Source organism: Amblyomma americanum, chromosome 10 (assembly GCF_052857255.1).
Source record: "Amblyomma americanum isolate KBUSLIRL-KWMA chromosome 10, ASM5285725v1, whole genome shotgun sequence".
NCBI classification, from domain to species: Eukaryota; Metazoa; Arthropoda; class Arachnida; order Ixodida; family Ixodidae; genus Amblyomma; species Amblyomma americanum.
The window spans coordinates 125,090,246-125,112,607 of NC_135506.1; the positions used below are offsets into that span (position 1 = coordinate 125,090,246).

The 22,362-nt window shown below is 48.6% G+C and overlaps 1 protein-coding gene across 1 annotated transcript in view; it reads left to right on the top strand.

Annotated features, from left to right (window-relative positions):
* The window catches only part of LOC144108690 (uncharacterized), a 344,153-nt gene that overhangs the window by 140,118 nt on the left and 181,673 nt on the right, over nucleotides 1–22,362 (top strand). The window lies entirely within an intron of this gene.

Below are 22,362 nucleotides of genomic sequence, written 5' to 3' on the forward strand. Positions count from 1 at the left end.
CGCAAACACCGCTCGAGGCTCCTACAAGCCTGCTCACGTCTGTGCTTTATAGCATGGTGTATCCGCGCGCGTACAGCAAATGCAACTGAATGTAATGCTTCGAATATACGCCGTCTCGAGAGCGGTTATAAATCAAAATGTTGCGCATTGTTGCAGATCGCCTGCGCACCTTCTTCAACAACAAAAGGAGGACGTACAGGGCCGAGAAAAAGAAGATAAAAAACACGAAAAGTGGTCAGTCTGCCAGCGAGGTGTACTCCGGGAAATGGAAATTCTTCCACTGTATGGCGTTTGTGGACTCAACACAGCCAATTTCATCGACTAGAACATATTCCGAAGCTTTCGGCGAGGAATCTGAAACAGTAAGATTACTACTGCCTCATGCACTATCCACATATCACAAAATTTCCGGCTGTGTCGTGCATTAAACAAATTAACTATTTTGCACCAACTGTCTTCCAAAGTGCCAGCTGCCTGTTTGATTGACCCAGCCCATAGATATTAAATAAGCTACAAAAGCTGCCTTTTTCTTCTGCCAGTGTGTACAACTACTTATCAAGCCTTGTGGTGCTAGCTTGTTGTCGTTTTAAATACTGCGCAATCAATACAGCATACTTACACTGGGTTAAGAACATGCTCCCATTTTTTTATTTCATGGTGCTCAGCGTACAAAAACATCGCAGCATTAACACATAATAATTTATGCTGTCATGGTTAGCTAGTGAGAGTATTCTGTGTTTTTCATGTCAGCCTGACGATGGAGATACCTCATTCTCGGACATCGAGAGAGCTGGTGAGCCACCTCCTGCTGCCAGGAATGGACAGCCCACCATCGAAAGAGCTGCTGAGCCACCTCCTGCCAGGAATGGACAGCGTGACCCTCCTGCATTCGCACGTAGTACCTCAAGGCTGGCAAATCGTGGACCATTGCAGGCTGACACAATGTTGAAAAGAACCGCAGCCATTGAAAAAATTGCAGCTGCCTTTCAAGAACAAGACGATGCTGCTCTACACTTTGCAAAGGGCATAGCAGCACTTATGCGCTCTTTGTCCCCTGCTGACCTCATCAGGTGCCAGAAAGACCTGTTCTCAGTTCTAGAAAAGTATATTCCAAGTAATGACTGATTGCCCTTTTTTTTTACCGGCCAGCAGGCATTCTCTGCTTTACGACTCAGTCAAAAAAGACTGGAACTGTCTTGGTACAAAGAACCGTGCTGGCTCCATTTGATCTCCATTTGTCTTTAGTGGCCTTTTTTACTGGGTTTTAATGTGATACTAGAGGGACCAAAGTGCAATCCCTAATCATGTGTTGGCGGCAATTGTGTTTTGGCCAATTCTAAGTAATCTTTTTTTACTTTGCACTTTTTACACTTTGCTTTAATGTGATACCAGAGGAACCAAAGTGCCATGATCAAATACCTGTCACAATGTCAGGTTTGCACACTGATTAAACTTAACTCACTTAATTTGAACTGGCACTTTGGTCCCATCAGATGCAAGGTATTAGAAAGGCTTGCACTAACTCCACATTGTTAGGTTTTATGGTGTTTAACATCCCAAAGCGACTCACTGTAATGGGAAGTGATATCGCACAGTACACTTGTCTATGCAATTAGAGCAATTTTTATTTCTTATAACCCAAACACACAGTAAGAAAATAGGTAGTAAGTAAACAGCGGCTAACTCTACATGATTAAGAGAAATTGTTGGACCCCTTGAGTTCAATTCACCGAGGATTGTAATGTGTTGTAGTTGAAATATCGAGAACTGGTAGCTTTGTTTTTATGCGTACATAATAAGCAATGCCTTAATCTTGAGGTCACAAGTTAGCCTAGGGCGTACAAATTAATTTCATTTTTAGTTTTACTTGTATCTTGTTTTACATAAGTGCTAGAGATGCTGTGTCTGCGATGAGTGCTACGGCATGAAAAGTTTCTGGTAGTGGCCGTGTTAGGGCAAGGTGCCTATTGTTATAAAACTATATTTTAATACTCAAGAAGTGCAAAACTATTTAATTGTACTTATAATGCTCAATGTATATTATTTTGATATTCACTTTGTACTCATATTTATTGCATGGTTGTGTACTGAGTTCTGATGCAGCCTATTTGAAAGCTTTTAAACGAGTTATGTGCTCGCAGTGTGCAATTTTTTGAAATGAATAAATATTCTGCAATATTGAGATAATTCATGTTTCAATGAGTGGGCAGCTAGTTGCAAATAATGCAGCTATAGTCGGATACAAATTAAGTCTGCAGTGAAGCTTCGCCCACATTCACGACTGGTGCACAGATTTCCTCCACGACAAAATAGTAGACCGTGGTTGAAACTTTCGCTGTTACCTAAACAAAAACCTAATCACAAGAAAAAATTATAAGGGCTAGAGTTTCGATACCTGGATTGTTTAATATAGTCAAACATTGAAAAGTTGATTTCGTTTACTATTGTACAGTACAATTGTACTGTGCAGTACAGTATAATTGTATTGTACAGTAGAGTATAATACAGTACGCCGCAGATCGTGGCCCACTGGTAGCAACTGCTGTTTTTTTAAGTTGTATCCTACTATAGCTGCAACATTAAGATAGCATGCAAACAAACAGCACAGGCAGTCACATGGACTACAATGGCTCTCTTGAGGGTGATAACAGCAGTTTTGTTGACAGGGTGCACAGAGCAAGAGCTAATGTGCTCCTCTGCAATGTCACTTCAGAGGATGCCTGTGCCTGCTGACGTCTGCATGCACCATGTCGTCCTGCCAAGGCACTGCACCCTGCGCACTGAAGTAGTCACACAGAGCATCGCGCACTGCACAGGCAGCTGCTCTTGGGCGGCTACCATGAGCAAGCTGCACAGGGAAAAATGTTTCCTGCGGCACTGGTCCACTGGCTTCCACACCACACAGCACATCTGTGCCGAAGAAATTGTGCAGGGCACATGCAGCACAAACATACACACTGACGCGGTCAGGTTTGGCTTCAATAGTTGTGTGAAGGAACCTGAACCGGTTTGAAAGAATCCCAAAGGCATTCTCTGCCACCCGGCGTGCTCTCGATAGCCTGCACAAAAAAGTCATCATAGCTTAGTTGTAAAGTGGTGCATACAGCTCACAGTTTCAAATATATCCCAATAGAAGTAAAAACAAGCCCTAAAATGCAATGCCAAGCCAAAAAGTGGTATGCAGATTAATTCATTACGCAACAAGCTGATTTTGATTACCTGTAGTTGAAGATTCTCTTCTCTAACGGCAAGTTGTGCCCGCCGTATGGCTTCATCACGTGCTCCGAAAGCGGGAAAGCGTCATCACCAACAATGACTGAAGGCATGTTCAGTATGGGGGAGTGCCCCATTTCTATTGACGGTGGCAGTCCCGCTGTCTTCTTCTCAATGGCTTTCCGCAACGGGGTTGTTTGCCATATCCCCCCATCCCCTTGTGAGCCTGGAGCACCTACATCTAAGTAAATGAATTTATAGTTCGCATCCACAAGAGCAAATAGAATGATGCTAAATGATTTTTTGTAATTAAAATAAACAGATCCAGATTTTTTTGGCTTTATGATGCAGACATGCTTTCCATCCATGGCACCACAACAATTTGGAAACTGCCATTTTTCGCTGAACCCTGCAATGATTCTCTTCCATTGCTCTTCAGTTTTTGGTGATTTAAGGTAGTCATCTTTTAACTCCTGGTATATGGCCAAACAAGTCTCTAGTAAAATTCCATTTACTGTGGAATGGCCTAGCCGAAACTGGTGGCTGAGGGAAAATTGAGACTCCTGAAAAACAAAGCAAACATTGAATAAGTCACATGCAATGTCACCAAAAACCCAGCACACCACTGCAATACAACCACAAGCTATAAAGTGAACGAAAATAAGTTTAGCTGTTGAAAAGGCAAACGAACAGAATTTTACACTATTAAGAGAAAGTGTGCCTGTACTCAACGCTACCAGCAGACGCAATTCAACTCTCGTCTTTCACGTCTCCAAACCCCCTTTTTAATTTAATTAACAATATATACTAGCTACAATCAATGTTTTATTTAAAAGCATCTCTAATAATAATGAGCTATAAACGTTTCGCATTATTGTAAATAATAGACATACCTATCATGAAACTCGGTGATTTGACCCACTCTAATGAGGAGCATGTCAGCTGGTTGCATGCATTATACTAACGCCGCTCCTTGCAGTAGTTTTTTGTCTTGGTTTATCTAACGCTGAATTATTGTTTTCTATCAAGTCTTTCTTATTCTGCACTTGCACTTTGTAGGGCCTGAGCACGATCCGGATTTATACGCTAATAAATTTTGAAGTGTTAAGGCTACCGTCTGCTCACGTACGGCAGGCGATACCGCTCACCTGATGCCAGGAAACGCAGGGTAACTTAAAGTCGCGTCTTTGCTGGCACTGCACCCCGCATCACTGTATCCTGGCGCTCGATCCTTGGCTGTAAACGGGCCAAGAGCTGATAAAACTGATCGCTGCTGAGCCGAAGGAGACGCTTGTACTCTTCTGAGTCAGTAGCCAGCAGCTCCTCATAGAGCTGATTTTGAACGCCTAGCGTTTTTTTCGTCAGCCATGGCTTCACCCAGCATGATCTCATGGAATTCGCAATCCAACCAGTCTCTTCGTTATCTTCGTTACGTCAAGAATGACAGCCAAAGCGGCCAAACGACGCTTCCGCTCGTTGTCCATGTTGGGAGCTACTCTCGAGACCGCGCCACTCGCTCTCGCGCGCGTTGTCGCCGGAGCGCAAGGCTCTGGGACTGAGGGTATCTAACTAGCTCGTCCGCGCTGTCGTCTGCTACTTCCTCCTGTCGTGTGAATGCTCGCCGCGGACGGGCGGGCCGCGCGTCAGACATCACGTGACTAATTCGTCCGTGAAGCGGTCCGTCGTGTGAATCCACCTTTAAGGACCAGCGGTTATCTTGCCTTCGCATTACAAGCCCTGCCCAAGCCCATTTCTTTCTCTTGATTTCGAATAGGATGTCATTAACCCGTGTTTGTTCCCTCACCCACTCTGCCCGCTTCCGGTCTCTTAACGTTACACCTATCATTTTCCTTTCCATGGCTGGCTCTGTTGTCCTTAACTTAAGCTGGACTCTTTTTGTTAGCCTCCACGTATCTGCCCCGTAAATGAGTGCCGGTAAGATTAAGCTGTTGTACACTGTCCTCTTGAGGGAAATTGGTAAACTGCCACTCATGATCTGCGAGAATTTGTCATATGCGCTCCACCCCATTCTTATCCTTCTAGTTATCTCCCTCTCATGATCCGGATCAGCAGTCACTACCTGCCCTAAGTAGACGTATTCCGTCACAACTTCTAGGCTCTCGCTGCCAATTGTGAACTGTTGTTCCCTTGCTAGGCTGTTGAACATTACCTTGGTTTTCTGCATGTTAATTTTTAGACCCATCGATCTGCTCTGCCTGTCTAACTCATTGATCATGATTTGCAGTTCACCTCCTCAGTGACTCAGCAAGGCAATGCCATCAGCGAAGCGCAGATTATTTAGGTATTCTCCATTTATTCTAATTCCCAACTGTTCCCAATTCAGGCCTCGAAATACCTCCTGTATACATGCTGTGAACAGCATTGGCGAGATCGTGACTCCTTGCCTGACGCCCTTCCTTATTGGAATTTTATTGCTGACTTTATGGAGGACTATAATAGCTGTGCAGTTGCTATATATATCTTCCAGTATTTTGACATAAGGCTCTTCTACCCCCTGATTACGCAATGCCTGTATGACTGCTGAGGTGTCCACTGAGTCGAATTCTTTCTCGTAATCAATGAAAGCTATATATAGAGGTTTGTTATATTCTGCGCTTTATCTATCACCTGATTGATAGTGTGAATATGATTTATTGTGGAATATCCTTTACGAAAGCCTGCCTGATCATTTGGTTGATTTAAGTCTAACGTTGCCCTGACTCTATTAGCGATTACTTTAGTAAATACTTTGCAGGCAACGGATAGTAAACTGAGCGGCCTGTAATTTTTCAAGTCCTTGGTGTCTCTCTTCTTATGAATTAAGATAATGTTTGCATTCTTCCAAGCTTCTGGTACAGTCGAGGTCATAAGGGATTGCGTATACAGGGTGGCTGGTTTTTCTAGCACGATGTCCCCTCCCTCCTTCAACAGATCTGCTGTTACCTGATCCTCTCCAGCTGCTTTTCCCCTTTTCATTGCTTCTAAGGCTTTCTTTACTTCATCTTTCGTTACTGGCGGGATGACGCATTGCTGTGCACTGCTGTCTTTCTCATTAACGCTCTGATTACATTGGCTACTGTACAGGTCTGTGTAGAACTCTTTGGCTACGTTAACTATCTTATCCATATTGCTAATCGCATTCCCCTGCTTGTCTCTTAATGCATACATCTGGTTTCTCCCTATGCCTAGTTTCCTCTTCACTGTGTGATGACCCCCATAATGCGCAGGTCCACACGGGACGGAGAGGCAAAGAGACACCGTATGGCTCAGTTTAAACAAACAGGTATATTCAATAATTACACATGATTAAGATTATACATCAGAGGCTGGGGCGTCCGAGCTTACGTGCCGACGACTTCATGGGGGCGATGGAGTGGCTCCGGAGTTGGGCTCGAGCGGTTGCTGGCAGAAGCTGCACGCCGTCGGGCTTCGGCGCTGAAGGCCCTCTTGGCGAACGATGTCGTATTGAGCGTTCCTCTTCCGTACTGCTTCTCCATTTTTATATCCTCTTCTCCACACCCCATAGGGTGAGGACGCCCACGCCGGAGGGGAAGGAGGGGGGCTAGGGCTTTCACTTGGGCGCACAAACATACCACCGCACTTATTGTCTCGCCCCCCTCACGTGTTGAGTCAGAGGGAAAGAATGTTGTCTTCGAGGTAGCGCATAGCGTCGGCTGTGGTACGGCGCGCTCTGGATCGCTGGAGTGCGTCCGACAAAACACTTTTCGCTGCACTCAACACCACTGCACAACACCATATGCCTCCGCTGTCATAACTGGCGTCTCCAGGGGCAGCACTGATCTCCTTTTACAGATAAACATGAAACTCAGCACCCAAGCCTCTCCTTTCTAGTCCAAACTGGACGAAATAAATTTACCACAGTTACAAAGGAGCTCCCACTTCTAGCACGATCACGGCACAGACAAAAATAGATAACGAAAGGAAGTAGGGCAGGTTCTGCATGCTCCGCATGCTCTCCTGTGAAGGTGTTACTTAATGACAGAAAGGTTTAACTACTAACTCCGATAACTTAACACATACGCATATAGCAATGTTATGAGCTGCGGCATTACACAATTCTGACCAGTTCACAACTCCGCTCTGTTTACACCATTAGTCCGACTTAGCTTTCCGATTTCGCAGCGGATATCGGCCTTCATGAGTCATACTAAGTAAGTCTGTGACCCTTTGTCTGCTTTGGGACTCGCGAGGGCTCGTGGCAGGAGCCTCTCCTGGCGTTATCTGCGCGGCAACCTCGCGCGCTTCTTCTTCTAGCAATGCATGAAGTAAATCCGGTGGCATTCTGGCCGTCACCTCTGGCGCCTGCCGAACAAATGCAGGAGAGGGCGTTTCTTGCGAACTATCTGCGCGCTCCGCTTCACTTCTGTCCCCATCAAAATCCGCGCTTTCCCTTTCCTCATTTCGTGAATACTGAACCGGTGCCGACTTGAGGCGATTTGCGTGTATCCTTATCAAGCGCCGGTTCACGTCTCGGACTCTGAAGTTTACCGGAGAAAGCTTCTCGACAACCTCGCACGGTCCTCTCCACTTCGTCTGGAACTTACGAGCTAGCCCAATCTGCCTTTGGCAGTTTTCAATGTACACGCTGTCCCCCACATTAAACGGCGCGTCTCTAGCACTGCGATCGTGCACCTCCTTCCTGCGCTTCGCCGCTTTCTTTAAGGCCTCCTTTGCGATGTCCCTCACCACTTGCAAGCGCGATTCTAGCTCCACCTTATAGTCGTCCAGTGAAGCGTATGGGACACGACGGGGGCCCTCTGGCACTTCACTAGGCTGGTCCGGGTCTCGGCCGTAGAGAAGAAAGAATGGCGATTCGCCCGTGCTCTCGTGTGCTGCGGAATTGTAGGCAAACATTGCATACGGGAGCCACAAGTCCCAGTCCCGCTGGTCGCGCGAAACAAAATGCGACAGGAACCCGGCCACGGTTTGGTTCAGTCGCTCCACCGCGCCGTTGCAAGCCGGATGGTACGGTGCTGTCTGCTTCTTAGCGATCTTAAGCAGCTCGCAAACTCTCCTCAATAGCTGCGACACGAAGTTCGTTCCCCGATCTGTCAAGAGTTGCCTCGGGGGTCCATGTCGGAGCACGATCTGTTCGACAAATGCTCTTGCAACCGTGTCTGCCTTCTGATCTGGGAGTGCTACCGCTTCCGCGTATTTTGAAAGGTGGTCGACAAATACTAAAATGTACTTGTTTCCGGAAGTGGTCGTGGGCAATGGGCCCATTATGTCCATACCTGTCCGCTCGAAGGGAGCCGAAACCTCAGGGAACGGCTGAATTGGAGCTGGTCTTCGTCCCTTGGGTGTTTTTCTTTCGAGACAGGAATGGCACTTCGCACAGTAGTCTCTAACATCCTGTCGCATGCCACTCCAAAAGTACAAACGCTCCACACGCCTGCGTGTCTTCGCTACGCCAAAATGACCGGCGCATGGCGCATCGTGAAACGCGCGAAGAACCCTTTCTGTCCACGACCGAGGTATGACGACTCTCTCCCAAGCGGTTTTCTCTGGTCTCCCTTTCCTGGTTGGCCTCGTGCGCCGACACAGGGTGCCGTCTTTGCCAATGAAATAACCTAGCTGTTCGGGGTGAGACGGTGCGCCCTCTAAGCTTTCGATTATTCGCTTCAGGTCAGGATCTTTGCACTGCTCTGTGCGTAATTCGGCGGGGTCGACTACGGGGACAAACTCATCTATAGCTGCCACGGCAGCTGTGCGGCTGAGTGCATCAGCATTCAGATGTGTCTTTCGTGACTTGTGCTCAACTTCAAAGCAGTATTCCTGCAGGTGTAGATTCCATCTAGCGAGTCGCGAGCTAGGGTCCCTGACACTCATCACCCATTTCAGACGATGGCAGTCTGTGACTAGCTTGAATTTGCGGCCGTAAAGGTAGCATCTGAAGTGCTTTACTGCCCAGACAACGGCGAGGCACTCCCTTTCCGTAGCTCCGTACTTTTGCTCTGTGGGGCTCAGCTGTCGGCTAGCAAAAGCAATGGGATGTTCTTTGCCCTCGATAACCTGAGATAGCACGGCACCAACTGCGAACTTTGACGCATCTGTGGCCATAACGAAGGGCAAATTAAAATCCGGGTGGCGCAACAGCGGTGCACTCATTAGCTTCCTTTTCAGGGCCCCAAAAGCATCCTCCGCGTTTTCGTCCCAGCGAAAGGCGACATTTTTGGCTGTTAAGGCGGTGAGCGGCTTAGCGAGCTTGGCGAACTCCTCTATGTGCCTTCGGTAGTAACCGATCAGGCCGAGAAACTGCCGGACCTGGCGGACGCTAGTCGGGGATGGAAAATCCGAGACACACCTTAGTTTCCCAGGGTCCGGTCGCACGCCGTCAGCTGAAACAACGTGCCCGAGGTATTTCACCTCGTTTTTGAGGAATTGGCACTTAGAGGGCTTCAGCTTGAGACCCGCTCCTATTAGTCGCACCAAAACCTGCTCAATATCGCGCAAATGGTTCTCAAAACTGTCACTGTATATGCTAATGTCATCCATATACACGAAGCACAGCCTCCCCAGAAGACCTGCCAGGATAACATCAGCGGTTCTCTGCCAGACAGCAGGGCTGTTGGCCAGACCCATCGGCATTCTTTTCCATTCATAGTGCCCTGAGGGCGTGTTGAATGCCGTTTTCTCGGCATCTGCCGGATCCATTGCTATCTGCCAGAATCCCGCCGCCATGTCCACTATCGTGAAGTACCTGGCAGAGCCCAGCTGAGAAAGCGTCTCCTGTATATTGGGGATGGGATATGGATCGATGCGAGTTACGGCATTTAGTTTGCGGTAGTCCACTACCAATCGATACGAGCCATCTGGCTTTTCCACCAATAGTGCTGGTGCTCCCCAGGGTGACTTTGAGTGTTCGACAATGCCGCGATCAATCAGGTCCTGCACCTGCCGCTCCATCTCCTCACGTTGGGAGTAAGGAATCCTGTACGCACGCTGGTAAACGGGCGATGAAGTGCCGGTTTCTATTCTGTGCTTTATAACGCCACAGCAGCCCAAATCCAGGTTGGACGCGGCGAATACCTCCGAGTAGTCGTTCAGCAAACCAGCCAGAGCCTCCCTCTCCCTGGATTTTACGTGAGAAAGATCGAACGACACCTTTGGAGCAGCCGAAGGACTAGCATGCTCTACAGTTGCGAGTACCGTATCGGTGGGCTCACGTTGCTCTATCGCAGAGGTGAAGAAAGCCAATGTTTTGTTCTTGGGAAGGCTCAGTGGCTGCTGGCTACAGTTAACCACCCGTAGGGGCACTCTGTGGGCGTCATTAACTGTCACGAGGCACGCGGCTACCTTCAGGCCATTGCTGAGAGAGTCGACCGGCTCAAGCACTCCCACGGCGCCGCTCTCTACATCTGAAGGCACAAACGCGTACAAAATGTGCTCCGACCAAGGAAGGACGACCGCCTCCTCGACCAGCCGGACGGCAACCCGCGAATATACCTTCTCCAATGATCCCACTGTTTGACGGGTGCCAATATCGGTAATGCGAATCTCAGCCCCTCTCCTGTTCAAAAACGGAACTTTTGAGCCGCCCGCATTAACCTCTTCCTCAGAGAATGAGACTACTACCTTCCCTTTTCTCAAAAAATCCTGCCCTAATATACCTGACACTCCGTTTGGCAGAGACACCGTGTCCGGGCATACGTAGCAGGGGTGCTCCAATGCAATTCCGCCGAGAGAGAAGTGTAACCGGTAGAGTCCACTTATGCCAAGAGGATCCCCCGTTATGCCTACAAATTTGGTTGCCATACCACCAGACGCTTCCAACACCTCGCGGTCCCCCTTCCTTCGAAGCGTGTTAAAACTGCTCTCCTTAAGCAATGTCACCTTTGACACCGTATCTATCAACAATTCCATACAACAACCATTTAACTTGCAACGCACAACAGGGCATGCCTCGTCGGCCACACAAAATACCACCACCTCATCATCTACTGCTCCCTCCCCACGCTCCTCAGGCTGGGGAGGACTAACTAGTTTTTTGTCTCGGTATCTGGAGCCCCGCTGTAGGCTTGCTTAGGGCGTGTCTCGCCTGCTTCTCTTTGTGGCTCCCCACGGCGCACGTTTTGGCAGAACCTGGCGATGTGTCCGCGACCCTGGCAAGCGAAGCATACGATTTCTTCAAAATCTCGCATACCGCGCCTGTAGCTTTGTGGCGGTCTCCGGTTTCCAGCGAATGGGCGCTGTTGAGCGCGCGCTTCAACCTGGCATTCTACCTGCTGAGATAGCAGCTGTTCTAAGCGATCTAACCGCTCTGTCAAGAGAGCAACCTCAGGGTTGAGCACCGCTCTCTGTATGACGCGTACTCTCGCTGCGGCTGTCGTTAACGCCTCATTTTGTTCCTCATCCAATGCGGCCTCCACGGCTTGGTCGAAATTGGTCGGCTTGCGCGAGAGCACGAACCGGCGCACGGGGTCTTGCAGACCAGCCACGAACAAAGCGGTCATTTCCTCTGTAAGTAGATCCTCCGCGTATTTCTTCCTTAGCTGGTCTCCTTCCTCCTCCCTGCTTAACGTATCGCGCGCTAAGCGCTGAAGCCGCGACGCAAACGTTCGCACGTCCTCCCCTACCATCTGTCCGGCGTCACGGAACCTCTGTACTCGCACGTGACGTGGTTCAGTGTCAAAATGCTCAAACGCGAGCTTCTTAAATTCCGCAAATGATTTTGTAAATTTTACTTTTTCGTCTCACCATGCAAAATCATGAGCAGCTCCTGCCATCTTACACCTCGCCATTCCCAGCATTTGAGCATCGGACCATCCCCCCATTTTCCCAATCTCTTCTAGCATGGTAAAGAAATCGCAGATTGGAACCCCTGTCTTATCTCCCGTAAACGTCGGAATGACGCTTCCTAATGCCAGCATGCTTGCTCCGAGCGACGGCTGTGGAGTGGGAGCTCCCTCAGATAAAGACATTTTTTTTTCAAGCCCTCCGGTGCCTCAAGCCTCTCAAATGGGGGTAAAAGTCCCACAATCAGTCCCGTGATTCCCTTTTGATTACAATTTGGAAGTCATGAATGTCGCAGCATTCAGAGGACATTTGCTTTTGAGACACCGTGCACTTCTGACACCAGTGTGATGACCCCCATAATGCGCAGGTCCACACGGGACGGAGAGGCAAAGAGACACCGTATGGCTCAGTTTAAACAAACAGGTATATTCAATAATTACACATGATTAAGATTATACATCAGAGGGTGGGGCGTCCGAGCTTACGTGCCGACGACTTCATGGGGGCGATGGAGTGGCTCCGGAGTTGGGCTCGAGCGGTTGCTGGCAGAAGCTGCACGCCGTCGGGCTTCGGCGCTGAAGGCCCTCTTGGCGAACGATGTCGTCCTGAGCGTTCCTCTTCCGTACTGCTTCTCCATTTTTATATCCTCTTCTCCACACCCCCTAGGGTGAGGACGCCCACGCCGGAGGGGAAGGAGGGGGGCTAGGGCTTTCACTTGGGCGCACAAACATACCACCGCACTTATTGTCTCGCCCCCCTCACGTGTTGAGATAGAGGGAAAGAATGTTGTCTTCGAGGTAGCGCATAGCGTCGGCTGTGGTACGGCGCGCTCTGGATCGCTGACAGCTCCCCTGTCCTGGAATGTGCCCGGGAGGGCCGCCCCCGGAGCCGCCACGCCAATTGGGGAGGACAAAGCCTGTTTCCCCGCGGCGGCGGCGGCGGTTCCGGCTGGGTCCGGTTGGGCCCAAACCCCTTCGTTCCGGTCGTCACTCAAAGTGCATGGCTGTGCAATTGATGACGCCGCTGTCATCTGGGTCCCCGTCCACGCCGCGCCGTGGAACGCGGAACCTCGCAGCACACACAAGGAATGTACCTCGTAGCACACACAAGGAATGCACCTCGTAGCACACACAAGGAATGCACCTCGTAGCACACAAGGAATGTCACAACTGCTTATAGGCTACCTGCCTTCTTTAGAGCTTGCTCAATTCTCTCCATATTAAACTTCCTTATGTCGGCTACGTTGCGCTTATTTATTAACTTTGATAGCTCTGTTAGTTCTATTCTGTCGGTAGGGTTAGACGCCCTCAAGCTTTGGCGCTTCTTAATCAGATCTTTCGTCACCGGAGATAGCTTCCCGGTATCCTGTCGAACTGTCCTACCGCCTACTTCTACAGCGCACTCCGTAATTATTGATGTCAGATTATCGTGCATTGTATGAACATCAAGACCGTCTTCCTCAGTTAAAGCCGAAGATCTGTTTTGCAGCGCTATCCTAAACTCGTGTGCTTTCCGTCTTACGGCTAACTCGTTAATGGTCTTCTTCTTCACTAGCTTCTTCCGTTACATCTTCAAGTCTAAGCTAATTCTAGACCTTACCATTCTGTGGTCGCTCCAACGCACCTTTCCGAGGACGGCCACATCCTGAATGATGCCAGGTTTATCGCATAGTATGAAGTCGATTTCATTTTTAATCTCACCATTGGGGCTCTTCCAGGTCCACTTCCTGTTTTCTCGTTTGCACAAGAAGGTATTCATGATCCGTAAATTATTTCTATCCGCGAATTTGGCTAATAACTCTCCCCTGTTATTTCTAGAGCCTATCCCATAGTCACCTACCGCGTGGTCGTCAGCCTGCTTCTTGCCCACCTTTGCATTGAAGTCGCCCATCAGTACAGTGCACTGCGATTTTACTTTATTCATTGCCGATTCTACGTCCTCATAGTAACTTTCAACGGTGTGGTCATCATGGCTGGATGTGGGTGCGTAGGCATTTACCACTTTCAGCTTGTACCTCCTATTCAGCCCAATTACTATAGCTGCTACCCTCTCGTTAATACTATAGAACTCCTCTACGTTGCCAGCTATATCCTTAATAAAGAGGAATCTGACACCTAGCTCTCGTCTATCCTCTAATCCGCGATAGCACAGTATGTGTCCATCCTTTAGTACTGTATACGCCTCACCTGTCCTCCTAACTTGGCTAAGCCCTATCACGTCCCATTTAATTCTCGCTAGTTCCTCGAACAGCACTGCTAGGCTAGCCTCACTAGATTAAGTTCTAGCGTTAAACGTTGCCAGGTTCAGATTCCAATGGCGGCCTGTCCGGAGCCAGAGATTCTTAGCACCCTCCGCTGCGTCACAGGTCTGACCTCCGCCGTGGTCAGTTGCTCCGCAGCCGCTGGGGACTGAGGGCCGAGGATTAATTGGTTTGATCATAGAAGGTTGTGGCCAAGTACTACACTAGGGTGGCCAAATCCTGCTCTGGTGAGAGAGTGCGTTGTCGGTTCTGGTAACCGAGATCAGGCCGCACTCCAGGCGTGGTTATGCAATTCCATCGACACGCGGATTTTTTTTGAGACCCGGTGGAGATTTGCCCGGCACCAGGATTCGAAACCCGGTCCTTTTGCACGCGAGGCGGATGCTCTACCTCTATGCCATCGCTGCATCTGTATCTGTATCTGCATCTGTATCGCGGAGACAAGTAGGTACATCAAGGAGGTAGGCTGTTTTCCTCGCTGCAAAGTTCTTCACAAGGACCGCATTCTGTATACAGAAGGAAGAAAGTATTCGCTTGAATGAGGCGGGGGGCGAAGAAACTTTGCCTTCCATGTACTTGATGACGCGTTTTAGGTCGGGGTCCGAGTGTTGCTGCTGGGCAAAAGAGCTGGAGCTTATGGGTCCCAGGAAGGCGTCCTCATCGTTGTCCGGCGGCGGCTCATCTATATTTCAGAAGAGCGTGTTGTCGGGCAAGTTGGCTTTGCATGATATGGAAGAAGTTAGCGCAAAACTTAGGCAGAGACCGAGAAGAAACGCACCAGACGACAGAAGAGCGCTTTTTTCTCGGTCTCTGCCTAAGTTCTACGCTAACTTCTTCCATCTCATCTATAGGGGCTCGTGAGAGGCAAGCGGCGTAAGTGTTCGCGTCCGTAATTGTAAACGACGGTGACGTCAAACTCTTGGAGGTGTGGACTCCATTGAGCTCCACTGAGCGAGGCTTCCAGAGGGGTCCATCAAATTGGCAAGCCTGGACAGCGCGTGGTGATCACTGACTACCTTGAACGGTCGTCCGTACAGGTAGGGGCGGAATTTCGACGTAGCCCAGATGGCGGCAAGACACTCCTTATTCGTCGAGTAGTTAGCCTTGGCCTTGGAAAATGAACGGCTAGTGTATGCAATAACTTTCTCCAGCCAGTCGCTTCTTTGAACGAGGATGGTGACTAGGCCCACGCTGCCTGCGTGGGTATGAACTTCAGTATCGGCTGTTTCATCAAAATTGGCGAAAATAGGTGGGGACTGTAAACGACGTTGTAGTGTTTTGAAGGCTCCTGATGTTGGGGCGTCCCATTTAAATGACACGTCTCCCTTCGTCAGTTTTGTCAGTTGCTCGGCGATGCGCGAAAGGTTTTTCACAAATCGTCCGTAATACGCTCACAGTCCGAAGTATCTGCGCAGTGCTTTGTTATCAGCCAGCGGTGGACACGGTTCAATAGCAGCTGTTTTCTGCGCGTCTGGGCGCACTCCTTTGCTAACGATGTGGCATAGAAACAGCGGCTCTTCACAGGAAAAGTGGCACTTAGTTTACTGAACGCCGTGACTTTACACAGTGACTTTAATTCCTGCAACTGTCTTTTCTCCTTCATCTTTTTCTCCCCTCACCCTTTCCCCCGTGCAGGGTAGCATACCGGTTCTTCGTCTGGTTAACCTCACTGCCTTTCCTCCTCCTCCTCCTCCTCTGCTTTCAAGGTTAGGCCAGACGACTTGATGGCGTCTTGTACTATTCGAAGCCTTTTGATGTGCTCTTCGAAGTCCAAGGCGAGGACAACGACGTCATCTAAATATACCAGACAAATTTGCCACAAGCCTGCCGGTACTGTATCCATTACTCGCTGAAACGTCGCCGGTGCGGAACGGAGACCAAATGGCATCACCTTGAGGTCGAAGAGCCAATCCGGAGTGATGAATGGCGTTTTCTCAAGATCTCTTTCATCGACCTCATTTTGCCATTAGCAGATGTTGAGGTCCATCGATGAGAAATACTTTGGGTTGCAGAGCCAGTCCAGTCGGTCGTCGATGCGGGGGAAGGGGTAGACGTCCTTCTTTGCTATGTTGTTCAGGCGGCAGTAATCGACGCAAAATCGAAGTGCGCCGTCTTTCTTTCTCACCAGAACAACCGGTGCCACCCATGGGCAGTTTGATGGCTGGATGACGTCGTCGCGAAGCATTTCTTCCACCTGGTGCCGGGTGGCTTGTCGTTCTCGCGGCGACACACGGTAGGGACTTTGACGGAGAGGTCGGGCGTGCTGGTCGGTTGTAAGGCGATGCTTGGCAATCGGCGTTTGTCGGACCTTCCGCGATGACGAAAAACAGTCGCTGTAGCTTCGAAGCAGATTGCGTATCTTGTCTTGTCTGTTCCGTGGCCGTGTTGGGTTGATGTCGAAAGTGCGCGAGTTCTCTTGGTCAGGTGAATCTTCTGCGGAGGGGTTGGAGAGGACGAAGGAGTCTCGTGTATCGGATATTTCGTTGAGGAAAGTAATCGTCGTTCCTCTGTTAATGTGCCGGTATTCTTCGGTGAAATGTGTCGGTACTCTTCGCAGTACTTCGGCCTGGCCATTGCGGAAATGCCTGTTGCGATGCTGATTCCTCGGTTTAGAACCAACTGCATCTGCCTCCTACGATTGCTTCAGCGTTAATTCGTGGCGCTAAAGGTCACGATAACGCTTGAACGAGGTGGGACGCTCAGTCATTCCTCCAGGACAGTCAGGGAAACGTGATTTTCCATGGTTTTCATCGAAGGGATGACCTCGTTCGTCGAAAGCGTGATAAGCTTGGATCGCAGCTGGATGATCGCCTGATACTCTTTAAGGAAATCCATGCCCAACATCACTTCGCGCGAGCCTTGCTGTAGCACAACAATGTACGCTGAATAGGTATGTCCTTTGGCAGTCACTCGCGCTGTGCATCGCCCTTAAGGCGTAATGAGGTGGCCCCCTGCGGTGCGTATTTGTGGGCCATCCCCAGCGGTTGGGAGTTTCCTCAGCTGCGCAGCGAATGCTCCATTCATCACTGAGTAATCGGCTCCCGTGTCGACAAGAGCGGTAACTTTCCGGCCGTCGACAGTCACTTCTAAGCCTGATGTCCTGGCTCTTGCTTTGCAATTCGGCCTCGGCGTCGGGTCACGGCTTCGTCGCGTATGCGACTCGCAGGTGGGGGGTGTCGTCGAAGCTTTTCTCTGTGACAGCGGCGTTTTGAAGGCAGTTCGCCTCGTGGTCGGGGTTGTCATTTTGAGCGGAATCGGTGCAGCGGGTGCAGCGTCTTCAAAAGGCGTGGTCGGTGAGGATCTTCGGCGTTTCGGTCGTAAGCAACCTCACCTCCAGAGGTTGCTGTCTTTAGTTTCCTCTACGGGGTCTGGGAGACCTTCCTCGCACCGCGGCTGCGTAGCTGCGGTGTGGCGAAGCAAAGCGCGAGGATGACGGCAATGGTGAGCGCTAAAGGCGGTTCGGCGTGTGCGTCTCTCGACGCACGTACTCTCGATATCCTGCGGACGTTGGCCGAAAAGGGGTGGCGCGGCGTCAACGACAACGATACGGGCAGTGACGAAGAATATGGCAGGCCTCACCGCAATAGAGGCACAACAGCCGATTGTCGAAAGTCCTCCATGGATCGCATTTCTTCAAACTTGAGTGTCGCTCATTGGCTCGGTGGGCGGGGGCAGGGAGGCGGCGTTCGGGAACCAGTTGTTCATGTCAAAGAGGACATAGGAATCGTCGTTGCGGCTGTTGTTGTTCCAGCAAGGGTTCGAGACCAAGCTAGAGAGGAGCGGGCTACGCTTCAACCTTTATTTTTTCAAGCAAGGGGAATGTATTAAACAGTCTTTACCGGGAATAATGTACGCTGATGATATAGTGCTAATGGCTGACAACAAGAATGATTTGCAAAAGTTCATAGACATATGTGGTACAGAGGCAGATAGATTAGGTTTCAAGTTTATTAAGAAAATCTGCAGTCATAATATTTAACGATAAGGGAGGCGAGCATAGATTACAAGAGTTCATGCTAGAAATAGTGGATGAGTACAAGTTTCTTGGGGTGTGGATAAATAACGACGCTGAATATCTGACAAAGCATGAAAAATATGTAATGATTAAAGGTAGTAGGAATGCAGCTGTGAAGAAAAATAGGGCACTGTGGAATTAAAATAGGTATGAAGTGGGAAGAGAAGATGTGGAAAGGGGTGATGGTTCCTAGCCTGACTTTCGGTAATGCGGTCTTGTGCATGAGACCAGATGTTCACGCAAGGTTAGACATCCAACAACGCGGCATAGGGAGGCTAACTTTGGGAGCACATTGCAATACACCAAATCAAGTGGTACAGGATGATCTGGGATGGGCGTCGTTCGAGAGCAGATAAGCTAGCAGGAAGATAGCATTCGAGGAGCGATTGAGAAAAATGGGGGAAAAGCAGTGGGCTGGGAAAGTTTTCAGATACCTGAACATAAGGGATTCTGACACGAAATAGAGAAAGAGAACTAGAAAATTGACAGGCAAATATCTGGATAGCAGTAGTGGAGTAAATCAGCAATTATCGGTTAAGAAAAAGGCTAAAGAAACAGAGAGAGCTTTGTGGAAAACAGGGATGCTGACGAAGTTGTCACTGGGAACATACAGGATCTTTAAGCAAGCAATTGCCAAAGAAAATATCTATGATAATTGTAGGGGAAGCTCTTTGTTGTCTGAGGCAAGACGGGAGTTTTTCGGACTAAGACATATGCAGTCAGGTACGACAAGATAGACACGCTTCGCGTAGCGTGCGGAGAGGAGGAGGAAACGGCTGAGCACTTGATACTTTTCTGTAAAGGACTTCACCCTACAGTGGAAAGCAGCGGGGCTGATTTATCCATGTCATTGAGGTTTAAGGCCAGTGAAGGGAAAATAGATTTTAAGCGGGTAGAAGTAATCATGCGAAGGTTATCTGATTGGTGGCTTAAATCAAGACAACAGTAAAATTTCATTAGCCATGGCTAGGTGGCTTTAGCCGCCGCCCGATTTAAAGGGTTCAGCCTTATCGATCCATCCATGCATCCATCCATCCGTCCATTCGTCCGTCCCTCCATACATACATACATACATACATACATACATACATACATACATACATACATACATACATACATACATACATACATACATACATACATACATACATACATACATACATACATACATACATACATACATACATACATACATACATACATACATACATACATACATACATACATACATACATACATACATACATACATACATACATACATACATACATACATACATACATACATACATACATACATACATACATACATACATACATACATACATACATACATACATACATACATACATACATACATACATACATACATACATACATACATACATACATACATACATACATACATACATACATACATACATACATACATACATACATACATACATACATACATACATACATACATACATACATACATACATACATACATACATACATACATACATACATACATACATACATACATACATACATACATACATACATACATACATACATACATACATACATACATACATACATACATACATACATACATACATACATACATACATACATACATACATACATACATACATACATACATACATACATACATACATACATACATACATACATACATACATACATACATACATACATACATACATACATACATACATACATACATACATACATACATACATACATACATACATACATACATACATACATACATACATACATACATACATACATACATACATACATACATACATACATACATACATACATACATACATACATACATACATACATACATACATACATACATACATACATACATACATACATACATACATACATACATACATACATACATACATACATACATACATACATACATACATACATACATACATACATACATACATACATACATACATACATACATACATACATACATACATACATACATACATACATACATACATACATACATACATACATACATACATACATACATACATACATACATACTGACGCGTGAGTAACAATGCACAGAATCAAAAGCGCTTTATTCCAAGAACACGACTGCTTAAATAGCTGCGGCGGTGGCCCGTTATCAGCACAACCGGTGATAGCAACACAGGCACCGAACTGGCGCATGCTCTCTTGTGGCACACCTACGTCACAGTGCGTGACTGCACAATCTACCACATCCCTTCCCCCTTAGTCATCGATGCCGTAACGTCGCACTGGGTTACGTTGGCGAGTGGAACGCCGGAGCGGCTGAGACGTCTCGGGCTCCGGAGGTCCCAGTGCGCGGCTTGACATAGACGGCAGAGCGAACGAGGGACAGGTTTGCTGGTCTGTTGTCCGGGGATCCGAGCACCATGCTCTGCGAACGTGGTTGCGGTGGCGTCGGTGCACAGCTCCGTCTGCCGTACTCAGCTCGTACATGACGTGGCCTATCGGTCGCGACACGCGTGCAAACAACCACTTGGGCCCTGGCCGGAAGTTCCGCGCGTACACGGCGTCACCAGACTGGAAACCTCGTGGTGGCGGCTGCCGAAGGCAGCTTGCGTCACTCTCATCCGGGCGAAGGCTGGATAGGGCGGTCCTGAACTTCCGGCCCAGCATGACTTCGGCTGGAGATTTCCCGGTCTCGGCGTGCGGCGTAGAGTGCTGTTTGAATAGAAATCGTGCAACCTTGCATAATACGGTGCCCTGTCTCTGTTTCCGTAACGCACACTTCAGTTCTCGGACCATCCGCTCCGCCCTTCCGTTGCTCGCCGGGTGGTACGGCGCCGCATACATATAGCGTATACCATTCAGTTTCAGGAAAGCCTGAGTTTCTCTGCTTGCAAAAGCGGTGCCATTATCCGACACAACCAAGTCGGGCAAACCATGTGTTGCAAACATTTTGCGAAACTTTTCAATTACTGCAGATGACTGGAGAGACGGCATCACTACAATTTCGGCCCAGTTTGACAGGGCGTCTACAACCACCAAAAAAACACGCCCTGGACGGGTCCTGCGAAATCCACGTGTATTCTACTCCACGGTCGTTCAGGCTTAGTCCAGAAATGCGTTGGTGTCCTTGGTTCACTCTGCCTGTTTTCTTGGCATGGCGTGCAGTGCCTCACAAACTCGACGATCTTTTCGTCCATCTTCGGCCACCACACGTACGACCTAGCGATTGCCTTCATGGCCGTCACTCCTGGATGGTTAGCATGCATAAGGCTTAGAACTTGCTTCTGCAGTGCCTCTGGAATAACTACGCGGCTCCCCCAGAGTACACAGTCACGATGTACGGACAACTCGTTTTGTCTTACCCAATATGCAGAATACTTCAGGGCTACCCGTTCTCGCGGCCAGCCCTCCAGGATCCATTGCTTCACCTGGTACAGCAGGGGATCACCCCTGGTGAAGGCTGCCACTTCCATTGCGCTCACTGGAGGGTACTCCACAGCTTCCAGAAGGAGTATGTCGCCTGGCGCCTCGGTCTCTTGGTGGGTTAAGGGGCCCGGTAACCTGCTTAGGCAGTCGGCGTTTCCATGGTCCTTGGTTTTCCTGTACTCGAGCACGTAATCGTATGCCGACAGCATTAGCGTCCACCGTAACATGCGGGGAGAAATAACCGCCGGAATTTGCTTCTGCCTCTGGAAAATTCCTAGCAAGGGTTTGTGATCCGTGATAATAAGGAAATCTCGCCCACAAAGGTATTGGTGAAAATGTCGAACCCCAAAAACCACGGCAAGGGCCTCACGGTCAATCTGAGCATAATTGCGCTCCGCCCTAGATAGCGTTCTGGACGCATACGCCACAGGCGGCTCAGTTCCTTTGCTGTCGCGATGAGCCAAAACAGCTCCTACACCCACAGATGATGCGTCGCATGACAACACTAACGGGACATCCGTCTTAAAATGCACCAGCAACGAGTTAGACGTTAGCAACTTCTTCAGGCTCTCAAACGCTTCCATATGCTCTGCACCCCAGTTCCATGCTACGTGGCTATCCAACAAACGATACAGCTTTTCCGCTACTTTTGTTCTTCCGTTCAAGAACCGATT